The sequence below is a fragment of the Sinocyclocheilus anshuiensis genome, unplaced genomic scaffold, assembly GCF_001515605.1.
Source record: "Sinocyclocheilus anshuiensis isolate Anshui unplaced genomic scaffold, SAMN03320099.WGS_v1.1 scaffold517, whole genome shotgun sequence".
Classification (NCBI taxonomy): Eukaryota; Metazoa; Chordata; class Actinopteri; order Cypriniformes; family Cyprinidae; genus Sinocyclocheilus; species Sinocyclocheilus anshuiensis.
The window spans coordinates 1,508,433-1,513,669 of NW_015536535.1; the positions used below are offsets into that span (position 1 = coordinate 1,508,433).

General features: G+C 35.1%; 1 protein-coding gene across 1 annotated transcript in view; it reads left to right on the plus strand.

Annotated features, from left to right (window-relative positions):
* The window catches only part of LOC107695758 (F-box/WD repeat-containing protein 7-like), a 225,140-nt gene that overhangs the window by 66,891 nt on the left and 153,012 nt on the right, over nucleotides 1-5,237 (plus strand). Inside the window, exon 2 of the mRNA XM_016495792.1 lies at nucleotides 3,432-3,487. The gene's annotated coding sequence lies outside the window, so the exon portion shown is untranslated. The remainder of the gene's footprint in view (nucleotides 1-3,431; nucleotides 3,488-5,237) is intronic.

Genomic DNA, 5,237 nt, shown 5'->3' on the forward strand with positions numbered 1-5,237 from the left:
GCGCGCGTTCTAGACGGGCTGTCAGTCAGTGCAGTTAGTGTTGCGCCACAAGGTGGTGGTAAGGGACTGTCATTCAACTACACGTTCAAAAACGCTGATTCATTAATTCAAAGGGACGTAATGAAACACGCTGTTGAAATCATTTTAACTTTGAGCGCCACTTTAGAAGGCTCAGCTGACCAGCTATGCGTCGATGCTAAGACAGAGATTTCGCTTTCCTTGGACATGACAACCTATTTTCACAAATATATATGACTCGGCCTGGCCTGGAGGACAGATACAAGTAATCGCACGCGCTCAGTCGATCTCTCTCTCATTCACTGTCTGTTTAGGTTTGTTAAGTGCAAATCTACGGAGCCTCTGTACAAATCAGCATGTACAAATTATGTTATCATTACTAACTTGTTTAATATTCAGGCCTCATGCATGAAGTGTAAAACGACAAGGGCATAACCTTACGAAAAAAGAAAACACGCAAAAATCGCGGTTGCTGCGGTTCTTGAATTCCTCTGCGGTTTGCTCGTGAATAGCGCGGTATTGCGATATTGCGGTTATCGCGACAGCCCTACTGAATTGTGTTAACTTCTGCGTCTATTTGTGCCTGAAATACTGTGCTCTGCAAGTATCCTTGTAAACACAGATCACATATGCTTATGGCTTAGGTGAAGGGAAACAATTGAGAAAGAAAATGGATGTGTGTGGCAGTATATTGGTTTACAGCAGTTTAATGTTCCTGAGGCTTTCTGTGCCATGAATGTTAATCAAACAACAACAACAAAAAAAAAACACTTTTGTAGCTTCACAGATTTATTAGATTTAATTTATACAGTGAAGACTATGCAGTTATTTTACATTTGATTTTTCAATTTCTGTACCTGAATACTGTTAGACTTACCTGAAAAATATCAAGCACTGCTTATTTCATTTGTTATATTTATCTATGCTTGTAATTTGTTTATTTCCTATGCTGATTTACTTGCCAACAAAAACACCCCAATCATTGATTATTTTTTTCCCAAATAAACTATTCAAGTCATGTGGTGATTTTTTTTCATATCGCAATATATATCGCAGAAAATGTTTCCAATATTGTGCAGCCCTACTTTGCGTTGTCATCGTCCAAAAGTCAAAAGGTTTTTAAATGAGTTTTTGAGTAAATGCCTGAACTGAGGCCTGTGATTAACACAAGCTCAAGATATTTGCACATTTCATTCAATGACATAAAATACATAATTTTTTTCCCCTTAAAAAATAATTTGAAGTCAAGTGACCACGGTGTAGTTTGTTTAGCCATATTTATCTTTTTAAATCTTGCAATGGTATTTAGGCTTTAAAACTCACACAAAAAGTTGTTCGTTTGTAAATATTATCATGATTAACTAAACGTGTAAGATTCAAAAAATGTTCTTCAATAATTTAAAAGCCACTGCAGAAATCGTATGTTGCTACCAGGGTGAAGCTAACTTCGTGGTTGCCCTACAAAAGCACTGTATATTGCGCTGTCAAATGCAGCATGCTAAACTAATTCAGTTCAGCAACTTTGCGTTTAATATTATGCTAATGATCAGTCTCTTGAGAGATAGTGTTAACATTGTTTGGTAAGATGAAGAAATTATGGAGTGTAGTTTTTCACTATATAATTTGTCTCTGATTACATGGATATAAAAAAGTGGTTCATGGGAAATGCTATCAGAAATCGTCTGCATTCTTAAGTTTCTTTCATGGGTTCACAATCATTCAACTTTTCTCTTATGACATGCATGAGGCTCTGCTGTAATTTATGCAAACACTTCCTAGCAGGATGTTAAAGTTGCGATGTAATAGTTGTAGTGACAAATCTTTTCTTCAATATTGTGATGAGTGAAAAAGTTAATCCAGAAAAAAACATGCAGGGCAGGGACTTGATTCTGTCCATCAGTTGATTTGGATGTAGGCAGATGTAAATACGAGCTTGTAGTCAATCGTTAAGAAGGATTGGGGTTTAAGCAGACTAAATAATTGGAGAACTCCGGCATACATCACCAGATTATGAGGTAAAAATAAGGTTAAAAAAAATGGATGGATGAATCCTTCACAATAAGATTAATAACATGTGTTTAGAAAATAGGCGATGTTTCCATTTCATGATGTTTCACACTAACATTTCATGATGACTTCAGTCATGTGGTGATTTTTTTTCATATCGCAATATATATCGCAGAAAATGTTTCCAATATTGTGCAGCCCTACTTTGCGTTGTCATCGTCCAAAAGTCAAAAGGTTTTTAAATGAGTTTTTGAGTAAATGCCTGAACTGAGGCCTGTGATTAACACAAGCTCAAGATATTTGCACATTTCATTCAATGACATAAAATACATAATTTTTTTCCCCTTAAAAAATAATTTGAAGTCAAGTGACCACGGTGTAGTTTGTTTAGCCATATTTATCTTTTTAAATCTTGCAATGGTATTTAGGCTTTAAAACTCACACAAAAAGTTGTTCGTTTGTAAATATTATCATGATTAACTAAACGTGTAAGATTCAAAAAATGTTCTTCAATAATTTAAAAGCCACTGCAGAAATCGTATGTTGCTACCAGGGTGAAGCTAACTTCGTGGTTGCCCTACAAAAGCACTGTATATTGCGCTGTCAAATGCAGCATGCTAAACTAATTCAGTTCAGCAACTTTGCGTTTAATATTATGCTAATGATCAGTCTCTTGAGAGATAGTGTTAACATTGTTTGGTAAGATGAAGAAATTATGGAGTGTAGTTTTTCACTATATAATTTGTCTCTGATTACATGGATATAAAAAAGTGGTTCATGGGAAATGCTATCAGAAATCGTCTGCATTCTTAAGTTTCTTTCATGGGTTCACAATCATTCAACTTTTCTCTTATGACATGCATGAGGCTCTGCTGTAATTTATGCAAACACTTCCTAGCAGGATGTTAAAGTTGCGATGTAATAGTTGTAGTGACAAATCTTTTCTTCAATATTGTGATGAGTGAAAAAGTTAATCCAGAAAAAAACATGCAGGGCAGGGACTTGATTCTGTCCATCAGTTGATTTGGATGTAGGCAGATGTAAATACGAGCTTGTAGTCAATCGTTAAGAAGGATTGGGGTTTAAGCAGACTAAATAATTGGAGAACTCCGGCATACATCACCAGATTATGAGGTAAAAATAAGGTTAAAAAAAATGGATGGATGAATCCTTCACAATAAGATTAATAACATGTGTTTAGAAAATAGGCGATGTTTCCATTTCATGATGTTTCACACTAACATTTCATGATGACTTCAATAGTAGTAATCAAAATATGTACTAGAAATGAGGTGTCACATTATTCTGCAGCATTTTGAATGAAATTAAGAGGTTTGTTCTGTCAATCCTTCATAACAAGAGGAAATTAGATTATCTTTAATGCCTTTTTTTCTCTTTATTCACAGAAGTCAGAGGTGGAGAACCACGTTTGAAGGACTCTGAGCTGCCAGACGTGTGAATCGTAAGTAACTACTTGATGTACAAATTTTATCTTCTGTTACTGAATTAAAACCTGGATTCAGAACTTTACTACCATTCAACAGGCTGTATTTATTTAATAAAAAATAGAGTAAAACCATAATATTGCAATTTAAAATACCTGTTTTCTGTTTTGATATAAGATGTAGTTTATTCCTGTGATGGCAAAACTGAATTTTCAGCAGCCATTACAGTCTTCAGTGTCAAAAATTCTTTAGAAACTATTGTAGTATGTTGATTTGGTTCTTAACAAGCATTTCTTATTATTATCAGTGTTGAAAGCAGTTAAGCTACTAAACATTTTTGTGGAAACTGTGGTGTATATTTTTTTTCTCTATTGTTTGATAAATAGAAAACTCAGAAGAGTAGAATATATTTAAAGTAATTATTTGTATATGTCTTTACTGTCACCTTTGATTTATTTAATGCATGCTTGCTGAATAAAAGTAATAATTCCTTTAAAAAAAAAAAAAAAAAATTAATGCTAATGGGGGCTATATGTGTATATATTTATTTATTTATTTTTTTTCCCACTTTTCTCTGTTTATGGTGTACCAAACATGCTGTTGTTGCAGTCGTTGATCCTGCTTTGGTTTTGTTTGAGATTATGGGTAGTTTCGCAGTAATTAGACTCCATCAGCAAATATTGGTGGAAACTGATTCATCCCAGTGACTTGAATCTTTTCAATCAGTTTTCCAAGATTTGTTTAGATTCATTTACTGATTGACATCTGATTTGAATTTTAATTTGTTTGTTTTAATTTTCTCTTTACTTGTCCTAAAAATAAATCTCCATGTTGGTTCTGAATTTACAATTAATTTTGCGCTTTGACATACTGCGTTTTAAAGTTTTTGATATGGTACCTTCACGCTTGCTACAAATGCTTTTGAGACGAGCAGTCCATTCAGAACACTTACCACCATTTGTTGTCTTCTCCCGGATGGGATGGCTGTACCATTCACAGGATGAAAGACAGGAGGAAGAAAATAAAGGTGGAGAGACCTACCCAGCCACCCATTGTCCTTGGTGTTGAAGCAAGGAAGTGAACTTTCACACTTCCCCTCAATGTCGGTCACAAGACCCACTGTGTGCTGCCCTGCTACACTAAAGAGGGGTTTTTGTGAGACAGGCAGCTTCATATTCAAGGGTCCATGTTTGCTTTTGCGTCTCTGCATTTGCTTGGGGAGTTGTGTGCTTGGACGTTCAAGCAACTGGTTAATAATGTATGTCTCGTCACGATTTTGTGAAATAAAGGTAAACTGATATGGTGCAGAGGGGGCAGCTCTTTCATTGATGAATTTTTAAAGAGCTGCACTGCTAGAGGCCACTGGGCTGTTTATAATACCTTGCTTTAAAAAGATGTGTTGAGCTGAGAGTCTGCGAAAAATTGTAAGAGAAATGACAGGGGTAGAAAGAGGCTGACGGCCCCCTAATATGAAATGTTATATATCAGTGATGAATTATACATAAGCTCTGAATGCAGTATGAGCTGCACAGTATGATTTGATAAGCGCGTTTTATTTATTTATTTTTTTTATGTATAAATCTGCAGGCAGCACAAATGAACTAAAGAGTGTGAGTCTCTGAGGGATTCCCGCACATAGTATGGTCTAATTCAATGCGTAAAGGCAACTTGAAATCCTGATTGACCCTGTTTGCTTCCTCAATAAATTCTACTGGTCTTAATGTTTATGGTTTATCAGTGCACATCATTTAAAAAAAAAAAAAAAAA